The following is a 16416-nucleotide window of genomic DNA, read 5'->3' as shown; positions in this document are numbered from 1 at the left end:
GACGCGCAATTGAATTCGAAAGGAACAGTGTGGGACAGACATCATATCGTTCATCTGTGGAGTTTAAAACATTTCTCGAAAAAACTAGGGGGCGGGATTTGGTCAGCAAAATAGTGAAACATACATAGTTGCATTCCTGTGCTTTCGATACGACAGGCATCAGGCAAGTTTGTTAATCCTCTATCTCCGAGGTATTATATTGAAAGCAAGACGCGTTTGGCTTTTCGTAAGTATCTCAAGCAAATCGTCTTCAATCATTTATTTGTTATTTATTCACGAGATAATCACGAAATTCAACTTTTCGGAATCGAGCGCTAATATCTTTAAAACTATGCTTGAAGAACGAAAGTATAGACCTACAGATATCACTTTGGTGTACCGCAAACGTAATGGGGGGGGGATTTCAGTGCTCCTCCCAAAGACACTCCATAGACGATTACATTAACACGGAACTTACTTCCCGGACGGGCTGGCCTTATGTCCAGGAGCACTTTCTATCCTGACCTAACCTGACTTAAGGCCTCAACCTATTCATGGTTTTATATCACAACTTGGTGTAGCAGATACTGATCGTAGAGTTGAAAAGGCTTACCATTCCGAAGCAGACAAGACTCCCCTATCTATTGGACGGTGTAACGTATTCCTAGCTTTGCGCTTATGAGTGAAATTTTCTTTTTGCAAACTTGACTTATTATTTATATATCTCCACATTCTGCAGCACACAGAGAGGAGAGATGTGTTCAGATCTACTACTTTATCTATAACTCCTTCACTTTTAAGCTTTTTCAATGCTATTGTATTGTTTTGTTTTTTTGTATTTCTGTATTGTTTTGAAATTATTTTGGAATTATTTCGCAAATCTTGTGCAGAAAATTGTTTTTTTTTTTCTCTGTCTCTCATCCTCCTACGTTAGAACGTACAATGATACAAACAGACAATAGTAACACATCTCTTTAAATTTTGGAATCCTTTATGCCCTTGCCGCCCTTTGCCATACACCCTCTCTCTTTCTCTCTCTCTCTCTTTCACTCTCTCTTTATACATCTTCCGCTCCCTTTTCATTACTATATCGAGATAATAATTGCATCTCCATGGCAAATTAATTTCGCAATTGTATTCATTGGAGTTATTTGCTGTCAACTGCATGCAGTCGTAAGCAGCAACATTACTACCAGCAGTCGAAAGTCAAATAGTGTAGTGAGTAAAAGGATTTAAATTCTATGCTATGTGCGGTCTTAGTTGAAACCTTGCCAACCCTGCCTTCCCATAAACCTCACCCCGTTCATTGGTTTTACATGCACGAAGCCAAATATAAGCTAAAGATAATACAATTGAAAATTAAGTGCAGGTAAACCTTATTTACACACATATACATACATACATACATACATACATACACTTGGATGTCCTTATCATTATTGTTCTTCGTTTAACCGGAGCCAACAGAATATTAAAACAGTATTTTAAATGTCGATTATAAGTATGCTTTTGTATTATGAATAGAAATGTTTTTGTATGCATTGCTATGTACATGTGAACATGTTTTAAAATATGTGGATGGATACAAGAGAGTTGTGTGTAATGCAGACATAACGCGTCGAAAATTGTTTGCGTATTTGGCTTTATTATTTGTATTTGTTTTAAAGGTCATTAAGCACAGTGCAATTAGAAAATTGTAAAATCCTGCAGATGTATTATTGTATTTATTGTCCGTCCTATGAAATGACGAAAATTGTACACATTTGCGTACATTGCACGTGTCCTTGAAATCACATCCTTTTTACATAACACATGCCACAAAACGACCACGCTTTCTTCTTACGCTGCTATCGTTTCTAATACAATGGCAATAAGCTTCAATGCCGGCGGAGAGATAATATTAGATTTGAGGCCAATAAATGTATCTATTTATTGTTAGATTTAGAGGAACTTTGAAGCTTAACACTTCCTCGATATTTTATAGTCATTTTGACCATAGACATGGCCACGCTTAACTCAGTTCTGTAGGTGGGTGTAACCTTTTACCATTACTAACTCTCACGTTTTACTCTGTCGTTCCCGAACTAATTTCCAGTGATTGCTTTCCAGTCGTGTTTAACTCTGAAATAGTCTCATATCTTCGCTAACAACACTGCAGCTTTGCTCAATCGGAACTATTGCGCTACGATTGTTTAGTTGAACGAAATCGCCCGCATTATTATCCAGAACGTAATCCATTATTATTGCGAACTTGGACGTAGTCCCACGTGGATGTTAATTATCATAGTCGTCTACAACTGCTAAATTGCTTATAATTTTCTGGCATTGTTGTCTCACATCACAAATAAACAATTTGTTGCACCTCGTCACTGCTGACTTGGACGTGGATTTCGGTTACCCATTGCTAACATCGATTTAGCAGAACGCCATTATGAGCTTGAGTCTACTTTCTCGGTATGGTTTATCGTGCTGGAAATTGAACCCATACGCTGTTCTTATCTACTAAACTAAGCGACGGTAGCCTATAAAGTAATTAACTGCAAATAGGGATCATCAGATATTGAAAAATTGTAACGCAGAACGGTGGATGTAGAATAACGTGGGATCATTTTTATTGAGCTTAGTTGAATTTCGTCACCGTTTTCGTGGATTTCCGAAGATATTTTTACTGAAGTTTTGTTGCTAATAATAACTTTCTCCCACCTGCAACTACTTCAAGATAGTTGGAATAAATCGACTGTAGTTGATTGACTGATTTTAAATTCACTAAGTAGTCAAGATGCGTTTGTTTCGGAAGTGATCAATTTCTCATGAAAACTTAACTTCAGAGAATTTTGTAGAAGTTTATCAAGCGACTTATCTATCAATTTTTTCCGCGTAGCTATGTCTTCCAAAATGCTTACGGCAGATCGAATGCTAATAATTCCATGTTGTGACAAGTGCTTATACCCTTCGTTAAGGTAAAGGCAATCACGCGTCTTTTCAATTGTTGTTATGTAGAGTTCGATTGAATGTTATTAATGCCAGTGTTAGGTAATTTTAACCTAAGTATTTTCCTATTTAAAATTTCTCAAATTGCAAGTGTTGTCGCTGCTCTCGGACAATTCGAAGCAAAGCACACTTTCTATTGCAATCAAATTTCGAAAAGTCTGAATTTCATGGTTTTGATATGTGTGTGCGTGTCAGCAGGTCAAAAAAAAAAAAAATGCCACCGCACTAATCCAATATAATCACAGTTTTGACCACATCTCTGCGTACATTCCTACACATGTTCCAAAAGCACACAAACACACACGCACACATATATATATGCATACGTACATAAATACACGTACGGGCCGAGGCAAATACGAAAAATGGCTTATGCTCCCATTTTATTATGTGCTTTTGTGTGAAAGAACATGAAAACCAGACTAACTTTCAACTCATTCCCTAATTACATGTTCATGAGTGTTGTTGCTGTTGTTGTTCTGCTTGTCATCAAATTCATAGAGAAACTTTACTTAGTTTACTCTTGTAAACGACGTATATATATGTTTGTCTTCTTCATATGCACCATAACTTGAATGCTATATGCTTGATATAATCGGTTCATGTTGCAATAAGGATTTGTTTCAATTAAATGAATTCATATGTAATTCAATTGCATTTGTACTCGATAACATTCGTTAAATAATACTAACTGCTTTCGTTAAATAACGTTATTCAAATAGACAATAGGCCGCCTTGCATTGCACTCCATTGCAAGCAAAAGGGATCTAAACGCATACGAAACGCATCTCGTTAACTCTCATGTCTTGTCTTTTGTTGTAATATGCGGGCGAAAGCAGTTGACCATCATTTCAACTTGAAATTGTTTTCGCATTTATTGAATTTCACGAATTTGATTAAAGTGGATACACAAGTTCGCTTAAGGGCATTTTGCAGCTGGGAAAGAGGGATTTGTATTGAATAAATGTGAAACGAACAACACATGTAAAAGTTTTAAAAGTTTAACTAACCGTTTTTTTTTTTTTTTCCATTTTCCTTAATGCCTCGCCTTCCAGCCAGAGATCATAAACAGTTAAAAATGTCATAATTTATGGGCGAAATTATATTTCTTCACTTAAAAAAATACCAAACAATAACTGTTTGACCAAAAAATTTGTACAGTTAGGAATTTGAATAGGGACGGTATGCTTATTTTATCGTTCCATTTGCATAGTAATCGTATACGCAAAGTATAAGATTAATATTGTCAGTCCAATCTTTTGTACTGTGTCATTTATGGACGTTTGTTCATTTCTGTTCGCTGATACGAAGATTCGTCCGTCTGTCATACATTAGTTTGCCCTTCCACCAGCTCTGTCCATTCATCCGGTTTGACCTTTCATTCATCTGTTTATTATTTCCATTTATCATCAATTTACTCAATTATTACTTCAAACATTTCGATCTATTGATGACCTCCATCCATCTGCCCTGCAATCGGTTTTTTTGTTCACTAATTTATGTTCATTTTTCTCATCGAACTACTGTCCGAATGGCGTATTCATTTTACTACCTATCGATCAGTATGTCCGTCTTGTTTTTTGTCTGTCCGTCCATACGTCCAAGTGTACGTTTGTTTGTTGTAAAACTATTTTTCAGTTCATATACCGGTTCTTCGTTTTATTCGCCTTACGTTCCGTTCATGCTTCCATTTGTTTGTCGATCTATTGGCTGTACATTTGCCCTTCTACTCGGTTATTCGTTCGCTCTTGATGTCTGTTGGCCAATTGATGTCTTTCGGTTCATACTTTATCTACTCGTCTATTTATGAGTTAGAACGTGCAATCATTTATCTATTCTGAGGCATATATATACATATATATATGTATATGACACTAATTAAAAATATTCAAGAGACTGATAACGAGCACTCGAAAAGATCGAAATCATTGCAATACTTCCAAATTAATCCAACGGAGAAAATGTAATTAATCTTATTGGTAACTTGGAACCGTTTGCTTTTTGACTTGCTTTCACAGATATAAGCAAAATAATTTAAGTATTAGTTAAAAGGGTTAAGACGTAAAGACAATAACGTAAATGAAAGGTGTCAATAGATTCGACTTAGTTCGAATACGAATCTAACTTTTTCCGTTCTCCCCTTTTTTTCAATGTGTTTTCTAAAGAACCATAGCAAAGCCAATAGGCAGACAAAAGGATTCACCCCCTGTCTAAGTTTTGGTTACAAGTGACATCACTTCGGCAGGTCTTTCCTCGATGAACTAAATTTAATAATAAATAATTTTTAATGTATTTGAACGTTGAGAAAATATGTTTTGGTGACAGTAATCTCCTGGAAATAGGATTAACTTAGACCAGGCGATAATAACTAGTAACAATAAAGCAATAAAAGGAATACAATGAAAATGAAATTATAAAAATGACAACAGCAATAACAACAACAATATGTAAAGAAAATATAAGCGTAAGAGTAACGTGTCATTGATGAGCGCGTTATTAGAATCAACATATAAATAAGTGAAATGACTGAATGGTCGTTAGGCTGGTTTACCCTCAAAATGCATTGTTGACAGCAAAATGCGTGATTGTGAAAATAATTTCTTGGCAAAGGCTGTGTTTGTAAAGCACGTGGCCGTATGTGGTTGATTTTTCTTTTTCTTTTTTTTTTTTAATAAAAGTAACAAATTAGATTTTAAATTATTTTAAAATTGTTAAGGATAAGTGGAGTGCGTGGGGGTGGTCATGAAAAGATCAGAGCGTATGTTTGAATATTTACAAGGGCTTGTTAACGAATGCTTGTTGCCGGGTTCTCTTATGATTGAAGATATTCCAGTAATGTCTGAAAATTTTGCATAATATTTGCGAAAGCTTCTCGTAACCCTTTTGCCTTGTATTTTTCTGATTTCGAGAAGGAGCGCACCTAGGTACTGCAAACGATATCTCATTTGACAATGATGATGTAGCTACAGTTTGAGTTGATTCAAGTGCGAGGGAAGACTACATTCGTAGATCATGAATGTGCTTACACCAATATCGAGAAGTTAGAATATGTCGTGCAAATTATGAGCGCCCTAGTTGGTTGATCAGGACCAAGTTTTAACTGTTAGATAATCTCAGTGGTTAATTTTGGAATTACTATGCCCGAGGAGGACATTCATTTTCGCAGAGTCATTCATTCATAGGTCCTCGACGGATGAATGCTTCACTTGACGTACGCGTTGCTTATATTCAGTTCTAGTAAAATTGTTTTTGTAGGGCTTGCCGTAAAAATGAAAAAGTGAATTGTGATGCCCACTCCTACTCAGTTTATTGTTGCCACTCGTCCTAGGTTGCAAGTAAGCAGGCTTTAGACAACTAACCGCTCTCTCCTCTCACGATTAAAGCGTGAAACAAAATGTCCACAACTGGCTAATAGGAAAGTCGTCGCCAGTGGCAAAAATTGAAATGTCCCGAAGCATTTAGCGTTTATTCGAGAGCTAAAGCTATGTGACTATTATTCTTTTCACTGTCCGCCCTTGAAGTCGAGATCAAAAAAAAGGCCCCAAATATTCATTTGATTCAGTTTTACGCTTAGAAATCACAGAAATTCTATGGTAAAGGTATAATTGTTTCATTGGAAATCTCGGAGAAAAAATTCTCGATTGAAGGTAAGAAAGAATTTATCAATTCAATCGACATCTAAGTGAGTTTACGGAAAAAGTTATCTTATAACGAATCTCTTCGGCAGGTTGGCTTGACTTCGCTTGACGCTGTAACACATATGAAGTTAACCTCGTACTTGTGTATCAAAATATCAGTAGAATATGAATGAAAAATTCAATCAATTTATGATTGAGTTGAACTCACGCTACTGGAAGTTTCAATCTCTTTGAGAAACTAATCAATTGAAAATGTTTGCAATTAATGAGTAAGTAACTGACTGACTGATTGAGTGACTGACTGATGACGGATTGCATGCTCAATACAACTAGTCTGCTGTAAAATAATTATAGAATGTTTGGTCCATTGCTTTCGTTTATACATAAACACATACACGGGCATACATATACATATACATATATATATATATATAAAACGTATATCGAGTGTAGCAAGTGCTCTCTAACAATCAAATTAATGTGTTTTTTAAGCACGAACACCAGCGCAGCAAGTATGCAAGCAATATATTACTCTAAGAAGTTAGAAGAAGGTGTTATGTTCTTAATTATTGTACATGTAAAACTGTTCTTGAAAGACCCATAATAACCGTAACGACAACATGCGCACATTTCCTATTGGCAGAGAGAGAAAAGATTCTTTTTAAATGCAATTAAATGCATTTGGTTGTTGTTGTTGTTGTTTTTTTTTTTTTTTTAAATTTTTTCTTACAAAAATATTAGAAATTGTTTGTGGCCTCAAACAAACACAAACACTTCACTTTGACTGTGCAATTTTGTATAGGCAGCTTTGTGTGTGTGTGTGTGTGTGTGTGTGTGCGTATGCCTATGCCAAGCTATTATTTTGTATGAAAATTTATTCTTGATTACATTTTTAAGAATTTCTTTACGCTGCATTTCACAGTTCATTTTTCTACGTTTATTGACAAAGCTAATCAATCATGTTATATAAAAAACGAAAAGAACAAAAAAATAAAAAATAAAACCGTTAAAATGGGGAAAAAATATATGTGCAATTACAGCAACACCTTTGCCTTGACTCTATTCTAAATTGTTTGGTAAAAGTACAAAAAACACTTGCTTTACGTGGCGACGTTCCTTTTTAATAATTCTTATCCATCAGGGCAGGACCACAGAATGCTTCGCACTCTCAAGGGCCCAAAATTTGTGATGTGGCAGCAGCTTTTGTCGTAGAGATGAGGGCCCAAGTTTAGTTAAAAGAGCCCGAGCTTTTCATTACATCCTATCCTCGGGTTAGCGGTACATGTACATGAAGTCTTTACAGCTTCTTTGTCATTCTCGCTCGACCCTACCATCTTCTAAGCTAGCTTAAGTTTCGGCAAGAGTTGGAAATGTAAATAAACATTAAAGCGTTTACTCTAAGATAAGATTTTTCTTTTATTGTTCGCTTTTTTCGTTCATTGATTTGATAAATCTTTTCTTCCCTAACTTATTTATCATTTCACTGGAAATTTATGAGTTAATTGAAGCATTATGTTATTGTGATATATTTATTTATTATGATTTTTATTTTTATTTATTTATTTGTTTGTTTCTTTATCACTCCAGTGCAAACTGTATGACTTGCATTGACGATCTTAGATTTTTATCAAATACTACTTATTGTCGATGTAAACAAATTTTTAAATAATTGGATTGAATACAAAAAGCGAAGAGAAAAAAAGAGAACACAAACATAAAGACTAACTAGTCTTGAAAACTTAGTTGCGTTGCAATGAATTTCGGATACCCAACGTGTATCGTCTCGATGTATTTAGAAATCGTGATATTTGATGAACAACACAATAACAGACAGCGCTTTAATAGTTTCTCATTACTGTTATGTATCTCAGGTGAACTCCAATTTTAAATCATAGTCTGCTGGTATAGATTACGCCTTTTGGAAAGAAAATATTTGCAATTTTTCATTTCTTCACTGCTTTATTCCTTTTTAAGATCTCTTATAGGGTGAGTAGGTTCACTAAGTCCTTCATCTCAGATTCATCATCAGATTAACTGATATGTAAATGTGAATCCGATCATAGATGACGTTAACGGTCAATGTAGCCGCTGTCAAGCTGCGTCAGATTTTCAACTAACAACGATTCAAGTCTCATACAATAACAAAGAGCTTGTGTGTAATGGTGCTGAACTAGTTTGTGGAAAACATTGATTTTCTCTGGGCATTCGAAGACAACTGTCGCGGAATCGCATCGAATGCGTATTCGTCATATGAGAGAGAAAAGGCGGACGGGAAAGACCGTCGAAATAGTTTGAAGACAGCGAGTTCGGATTAATTCTATGTCTCTCTATACGTTTGAAAAGACGCTGGAGAAGATTCTGGAGATCGCACAAGGGTTTCCACTTAAATGGAGAGAAAGACAGCAAGAAAACCGAAAAGCAGTTGATGTGATGTTGTTCGCCAAGTACATCCTCAGCCTTTTTTCTTGACATTTTTTCTCTTCGTTTTCCCATTTTTAACGGTCGAAGCAATCAAAGTTCTATACTTAAGCCTGCTTAACGAATATGCCTCGAACAACTTATCATAGGTGGCCAGTGATTGCTATACGAGAAAAAGAATGAATTGAAGAATGAACTCGAACTGGGTGCTAAGTTATTCGATCAACGTCGATATTTATATTGACTAACTTTGGCATAATTAAGGCTAAAACTATTGCACCTTCATCTTCCGGTAGGGTGTTATAAAAATATGTGAATCCTTTTCTTCGTGGGGTTTTTTTTTTCTTTCTACCTGCCCTTTAACAATAGAGCAGCAGAAGAAGAAGAAAAAATGTGTATATAAATATTTGTATGTATTTATTTAAAAGATATCTAAGGACAACAAAAGTTGATCATCCTTGGGGCTGTTGCTGCCATGATGAACAATTTAACAATAAGTCTAAAGTGGCCGTTCTTTTTATAGTAAAGTAGAGTGCGGTAGAGAATATCGTATCGAAGAATTGCTGGTTGAGGAAAATTGCAATAATAAAAATATATATTTTATTTATTTATTATAATATTCAAGTGTGTGTGTGTGTATATATACATATGTTGGGCTTGTATACTTTTTTTCTTTTTCTTTAGGAAAAATTATCAAAACATTTTACGAAATAATGATAAACTCAAGACAGATCCTTGAAACGCTTAAGAGCGGAAAAAATCTCCCACATAAGCGATGAGTTGTTTTGTTCGATTGTGTATGATTTCGTTTTTAAATGATATAAATATAGATATATATATGATATGATATAAATATAGATATATATATATATATATATATATATATAGAGTCAGTGTAATTGTTGTTGGTCTGAGCTGTTTATGATACTCAACACATATTAGAATTGTGAGTGCGTGTGTTTGTTGTTGTATGTTTTCCACTTGGCTGACCATTTTTGGAAGAGTTTTGCCAACAAATTGCTTCGTTAATTTATGTTGTAACATTTTCATATCTTCTGTTCTATTGTGTGATGACCGTTTTTTTCAATGCAATTAAATTTTAAATCGAATAAAAGTATAATTCCAAGCAACTTGTGTGGTTTCTCTCTTCTTCACTTAATTTTCATCCTTTTCGAGTTCATCTGCAAAAATCACACCTTTAATTGCTCTAATTGTTGTTGTGGTTGTGGTGGTTTTATATTTATCGTTTTTATTTACTTCTTGTTTTTTTTTTTTTGGTTTTTTTTTTTGAAGGAACAAGGAAAGCGTTAAACTATCTTTCAAACAGAAGACAAAAGACAAAAGAAATGCGAAACATCTTATAAACGATTATGACAAAGGAAAAAAGTACCAAATAGTCGTTTGTTTGTTGGTTTATTTGTTTGCGTTTAAAATGTGTTTTTAATAACTAACGGCTTAAAAAAATTCACGCACACAAAGCTTCATTTTTATTAAAAATTATTTACACCGCGTGAAGACCCTTCAAGGTACAGAGAACTTAATATCACGGGAGGAGCAAACTGAGAGTTCACAGATAACATGGATGGATGGATGGATGGATGGATGGATGGATGCGCGTGTTGCGGGGAACTCTGTGAACTTTCCTTTTACATATTTTGATAGGTGATGGATGTTAGGAAAACCTTCATTTTTTCCTTTTTTTTTTTGTTTTTGTGAAATTTTAGCACTGCGTGAAAGGATTCCTTGCAACGCATATAAATTAATTATGCTAAAAATTTTTCGTACGTTTGGCATCGTTTTAGGCTTCTGTCAGTTTTCCATTCCGCTACTAACTAAAACGATATACTAATTTCGTTTGCGTGCTTGTAGCTTCCCTAGAAGACTCTTCAAGCGTAAGCACAGCCATGAATACAAAAATAGCACTTCTTTCATCATGAGAATGAACATAAAGACTTTTCCATGGAGAGTTGGTTCACATTTGAATTGATGAGATTGATATCTTGGATTGATTTGTTTATATATATTCTATACATATGTATATCCACCGAGGGTACGCTTCAACCTAAGGTTAAGATTTATAAAACAAAATGAATAAAATGTTCTCCTAAAATGTGGCTTCGATTGTGTATAAAAATGTTTTAAATATTTCATTAATAAAATATAAAACACACGAAAGTTCCGTGGGTTTGAAAAAATTCTTTATATGTATATCATAATTATATTCTCGATAGGGTTTTACAATTTTGAGTCGAATTAATTGCTTGTGCAAGCGACGTCAGATCGCATACCAAAATTAAAAAAATATAATGCAAAGGTGAAATTTAGCTTAAATTCTTACTATAGGTCGGTCCACTTTCAAAGTTAAGAAAATAAGAAAAAAAAAAAAAAAACGAAAAAAATGTAGTCAGTAATATAAGCATAAGGTGGCATATAATGAGATATCAAAAGTCAAACTTCAACGTAAAACAGGAACCATATATGGTGTAAAAACAATGGCGATCTGCGATTCGACAAACCTACTATTGACGGAAAATTCCGCAATTTGTATAAACTTGTGTTTCGCTTGAAATGTTGGGTATACGAGATTCGCGCTGAGGTAGCTAAAGCGTTTTCACTCATTTAATTTTATTCGCTTAAAGTACATATCCCAAGCAAATAGGGAATACATCCACAACCCAGGCACACCATTATTTTCGAATTGTAGAGAATTTTATTAAAATTAATTTTCGGTGAAAGCGCAACAAATTCCTTTAATTTCGCAAACATTTTTACGGAGAATTAATTAAATAAAAACGATGATAACTTCAGTTCCAGTTCGCTTTACATTAATTTACGCTAATACGGATGAAAAATAGTAAGAAGTGATTTGGAAGTCCAAAGTTTAAAACGCATTTCCCGGGTCATCGAAACTGTGAATCATGTCTTGGATTTGGTTGATTTACCTCCAATTTCAGAAAAAGAAATAGGAAGCATTCATTACTTTCACTATATGGAAGCATATTGAGCGCCTTAAGTCTAATATGTATGCGAAATAATATGTAGTACGCCTTGACTTGTCTTTGGATATGTCATAGATCCAGTGAAAAGCAAATATAAAGTTCAGCGAATATGCTGCATTTAGCTGAATGCAACGCTGCACTTAGCGATTGTGCTGCACCTAACTGCATGCAGCGAATGTGCTGCATAACAGCATGTTTTACTCATGCTGTTAGGAATAAGCTGGAATTAAAATATTATAGCTAATTATGGGAGTATTAGTAAATCGATCACGACTATTTTTACACCCAAAGCATGCAGGGATCGAAGGTGTGAAACGAAAATTTTAGAAAACTTTTCGCGTTTTTGGGGTAGTTTCGGTTTTTCCTGTTTTGTGTGCGTGTGTGTGAACATATCACGCCCATTTTTTAAACAGATGTACCTAATCGATCAGGAAATGTTTGTGCCAAATTTTACTTTGATATCTTTATTTTTGCAACTGTGACGACACACAAATCTTACCCACCAAACTGACTGATTTCCGTAAGAATAACAATATGAAAATGGGCGTAATCCAGAAAAAAAGTACAGATATATATATTTGCTACATCAGATCATTAAAAGCTGATATGGATTATCTTCATCGTTATGTGGAGTTTTGTGTTTGAAATCATAAACCAGCCAGTTTGACGGGCGCCGTAAACCTAATATCGAAAAAAGTGATCAGAAACTAAGCAAACTTTAGACTAGCTAACTGAAAATGGGACCCTGTATGAAGGTCGAAATATTTGAAGCGGATTCAGCTTCCAGCTTACGCTGTCAAATCCTAAATACTATTAGATGTCATACGGTTAACGTGCCTTAATTTACATTGTGAGCCATTAAGTTCTGAGGTCCTATTCCTTTTCAAACTGTAGGTTTAAGTAGATGGTATTAAATCCTAAAATATTTTCTGGTTCCAATCCAACTGAGTCCAGTACAGCGATTGGCTAACCGCCATTATACACAGATACGCAAAATTGTTGAATGTAGCCAGAAGGCATATAGCTGATGAACAACGTAGCTAAATTTAAACAGAAATAGTTCCGGGTTAAGCATAGTAAACAAACGATATTATTTACTGTAGTAGACAGTGGAATCTGAGGATAATTAATCATTGGACTGCTAAGTTAAGAGTTAATTGCGTGCAAGAAGATATACAGTAAGGGAGCAAGATCGATAAAGGAAGTAATCGAATGAGCATAAAATTGTATATGAGGAGAACGCCGTGCGGAAGCAATATCATTTTTTAGACCAATGCTATTTAATGCTAAGCTGGTTGATAAGTGAAGTGATTAGATGCGAACAGAGATACATTTTAGTTGAAAGCAGTTAGGATGTAGTATTAATTATTACACAGACTGTTTAACCTCACGTTGACGAGCTGTGGGGCTGATAAGCCAAATCTTTGAAACTTATGGTAAACATTGTAAGGGAATATGGTAGATAATCAGTATTATTTTTGAATCTAAGCTTTTTAATCCTAGGTTGAGCGGCTACAAGATAAGCAAAGCCGTCAGAGAGTTGAAGATGTTTTGAAATAATAAAAACTCCCAGGTGCCTAGGAGTCAAATATTCAATTCTAGTTTAGCTCGTAGCCAGCGATTCGGTGGAACGGCTGACATACGCAGCAGCATCTAATCTTTGAGAAAATTGACAAAAAAAAGAAGGAAATTAGATAAAATTTTGATTTTTATTATTACGTTTGAGATTCCGTCAACGAGTCATTTTTCATTTATCTAAAATGCCATCATTGAACATCGGGGCCTTCTCTCTTAGATTCTAATCGAAATTATGACACCGCGACCTCGTCTATTTCTCAAATACTCTATATATATATATATTTCTCAAATACTCTCTAATTTCAATCGTTATCACATTCTATTCAGCAACTAGTTGCCTTTCAAACATCAAACTAATGCATGGCATCCGTCATTTTAGATGAATTCATTTATTTTGTGAATTTCGTGAATTATTATTGAAATTATGATAATAATGAAATCGCTTTGCTAGATAAGAGCTTATAAAGAATTTATTTTTACTTTTCCAACTATATACTAATTTTTAAAGCATATTTGATATGAAAGAGTTTTTGACAAAGCATTCACTGATTTATTTGCAGAATATTTCCGTTGAGATGTTCAAACGAAACCTTATGCAATTGAACAGTTAAATGGATGAATGTTTTTTTTTTTTTTTTTTTTTTTTTTGCGGAAAGGAAGACAAAGTGAGAAAGAGTTGGAGATGGCCGAGAACTGAGGTAAGTGTCTGAAACGAAATATATGGGGGGAAAAAAATAGTGAAAATGAAAATAAATTGATTTCGCTTGCAAGTGACTTGACCATGATGATGAACATTGTCGGTTGGTTGGCATTTTTGTTTTCGGTCAATTGTTAAGGATCACTCACAGAAATCGAAGAAATAAGCAAAACAAAAAAAAAAAAAAAAAAAGGTTAAATATGTTTTTTTTTAAAAAAATTTAACAGAAAATTTAGAACAATTTTTTTTTGGGTTTTTTTTTTTTTTTTTTTTTTTTTTTTTTCTTTTCTCGAGAGAGTTTAAAAACTTTAAGTCATTGTTACTGGCTATTGGGTACTATATCCAACTTTAGTTACTTCTTGTACTTGAACGAAAATACACAGATTTCTATAAAAGTTTTATACATATTCGAATAGAATTCTGGATGTGCACATACATCCTTGAGAAATGGTTCAATTGGAAAACACATAAATGCTACTGCTTGCACTTGTAAAGTTTGAAAAAAAAAAAAAAAAAAAAATTGTACACAAGTGGACAAAGTAAGTCAGGACAGCCATCTGTGGCATGATGGTGGAGATGAAAGGGGGGAGAAGAAGAAGTGAACGTTACCAATTTATGATTTGATGTTTTGTTTAATATTTTAATGGTCAGTGTTTTTACTTCGTTTCAATCTCTCAAGTACTTTCAACTCACTTGTTATATATAAATGATGCCGAGTATTTTTTTTATTTTTTTTACTTTGCATGGCATAGCATTCACTGCAAACGTATACAAACACTTTTGCGCAAATATATATATATATATATATATATATATGATAAATATATGCATATGCTTGTATAAATGTGTTTACATTCGTGGATATGTATGTAAAGATTGGAACGTTGGCCATTATACTATTCTCTCTTTTTTTAATTTTTTTTGCGAGCAATTTTCACAGTAGCCAGTGTTTTCAACATATCTTTTATTTGTTTACTACATATACATATATATCTATATCTACATATACATATATATCTATATATATATATACATATATATATATATATAGATATATATGTATATATAGGTAACTAACTACTCCAGTGAATTTGTATAATAAATACTGTGTTTTTATTAACAATCTGTATATGTGGGCGTAAGAAGTGGAAAGAGATTTTCAAGAGCGTGCACGGGGAGTGCAGGCTTTTCGTTATTCACTTGCCAGGAGTCTATAGTGCTTTGTAACATTTGATATTTTAATCGAAATATTCTAAAAATCATTTTAAAACAGTTCTTTTTTCCCTATCCCCGACTACGTCATTCCAAAATGTGTAATAAATTTATCTTTCCGTTTGTAACTCCGAAAAGCGCATATATAAGATTTCAGAAAAGCCGAATCCGTTCATATTTGATAACTCTTTATAGTTTAACAAATTGGATTAAGAGGATGTGCTTAGTTAGGTCCAAATGGTGAGATGTAGTCATTAGCTACTCTCCCTTACACGATGGGTTCACGATGGATGTGAAGGTTTCACATTGAGGGCACAATGTTGACCTTAGCAAGATGCTGATGGCGATTTAAATTCATCTTAAGCTAAGCCTAACACTTCAACACACTCGAAAAGAATTTACCTGTGAATGCGTTGTGACGAGATAATTTCTTCCGTTGATAGCTCTTTCTCGCTTTCGGCTATTTTTGTGTCTCCGACTAATGTCCAATTCATTTCCCAACCTTACTTTTAAATTTAATCCCTCCATTAGGCCCCTAAAATGCTTCTTTTCAACATGCTACAGTATTACCTGAACAGGCAGCCCTTCCCCTAAAGAGACAACAAGCAGCTCATGATTTTCGTCAATCATAATCTAAGTGTGGTTTGAAGGTTGTCGGTCTGTCGATTCTGCTTTCTATCGACTGAAGTGATCCCGTGAATATTCAAGAGTGGCCATAAGTTTTTCTAAGAGCTCGAGTTCTTATAACAAAAGGTAACAAAAGACCCAAGTTAAGCTATTTAAAACTTTAACCACATTGTTCTCAAACCTCGGATTTTCGAATTTTCCGCATTTTCTGGCGCTTCCAATCTTCTCTAACATTTGTCGTTAAATTTCGCATCCAACTTCACCGAAATAGTCCCTG

The 16416-nt window shown here is 34.3% G+C and overlaps 1 long non-coding RNA gene across 1 annotated transcript in view; it reads left to right on the top strand.

Moving 5' to 3' along the window:
* Positions 1-14227: 14227 nt before the first annotated feature.
* LOC119634940 overlaps positions 14228-16416 on the top strand; it is a 55746-nt gene continuing 53557 nt past the window's right edge. Inside the window, exon 1 of the long non-coding RNA XR_005247002.1 lies at positions 14228-14301. This is a non-coding gene — a long non-coding RNA (uncharacterized LOC119634940). The remainder of the gene's footprint in view (positions 14302-16416) is intronic.

Source organism: Glossina fuscipes, unplaced genomic scaffold (genome assembly GCF_014805625.2).
Source record: "Glossina fuscipes isolate IAEA_lab_2018 unplaced genomic scaffold, Yale_Gfus_2 3, whole genome shotgun sequence".
NCBI lineage: Eukaryota > Metazoa > Arthropoda > Insecta > Diptera > Glossinidae > Glossina > Glossina fuscipes.
This window is presented reverse-complemented; position numbering and strand designations above follow the sequence as displayed.